Raw genomic sequence first — 1,052 nt, forward strand, 5'->3', positions numbered from 1 at the left:
AAAAAAAAAAAGATTGTATGAGCCCCTAATAAAATGATTAAAACAATGTTGGGACAACAAATGAAACAAACAAACAAACAAAGTAGGTATAAAGACCAAGTAGATAAGCTTGTGAGTATCCGACATTGAAGCATGTGAATACTATGCAGGATCATCCCATGATTTGGCTAGCAGTTCAGACTTGGGCAAATAACTTGCACACTAGTTTTTTTGTTACTGCCATTTGAGCTGCTTTAATTGATCCAGCTTTTATAATATAACAGAAATCAGCACTATTTGATTAGCGTTCTCTGTGGGCATAGAGTAATCAAGGAGTCCTGGTGGGACAGTGGTTAAGCTAATCATAAGATTAGCAGTTTGAACCCACCAGCTGCTCTTTGGGAGAAAGAGGTGGCGGTTTGCTTCCGTAAAGATTTACAGTCATGGAACCCTATAAGGACAGTTCTCCTTTGTCATACAGGTTTGCTGTGAGTTGGAAACGACTCACTGGCAATAGGTTTTTGTAACAGTAATCTATACTGATGCTACCCAAAGCGTTATTGATTCTTCCTCTGATTCTGATACTGAGCTCTTCAGATAGTCCAGCTTATTGTTTTGCTCAGCTTACAGAGTGAATAAGCATACTGAAAGGATACGCCCCTGACACACATCTTTCCTGACTTTAAGCCACACAGTGTCCCGTTACTCTGTTTGAACGACTGTCTTGGTTTATGAAGGATCCCACAGTTAAGGTGTTCTGGAATTCCCATTCTTTGTGTTGTTAGCCTTAATTTGTCTTTCAGAAATTGAAAGGGGGGTCAAATGGCTGACCACTTAAACTAAATCAAACTCACTGCCATCAAGTCAATTCTGACTCCTAGCAGACCACCACACTATCTGAAATGTGGATCCAAACCCCTCCCCCAGTGAAACCCACTACCAAACTTTGTGTGTCTTTCTGCCCTAGTTCATATACCATCTTCTTCATGAAGTCTTATTCCGCAGTTCTTAACAACCAGAGGAGTCTCCTACCTATGGAACATTTCACTTCAAAGCTGGTGTCATATATATAT

This window comes from Echinops telfairi, unplaced genomic scaffold (assembly GCF_000313985.2).
Source record: "Echinops telfairi isolate 266 unplaced genomic scaffold, ASM31398v2 ScPeMD7_1713;HRSCAF=2227, whole genome shotgun sequence".
Classification (NCBI taxonomy): domain Eukaryota; kingdom Metazoa; phylum Chordata; class Mammalia; order Afrosoricida; family Tenrecidae; genus Echinops; species Echinops telfairi.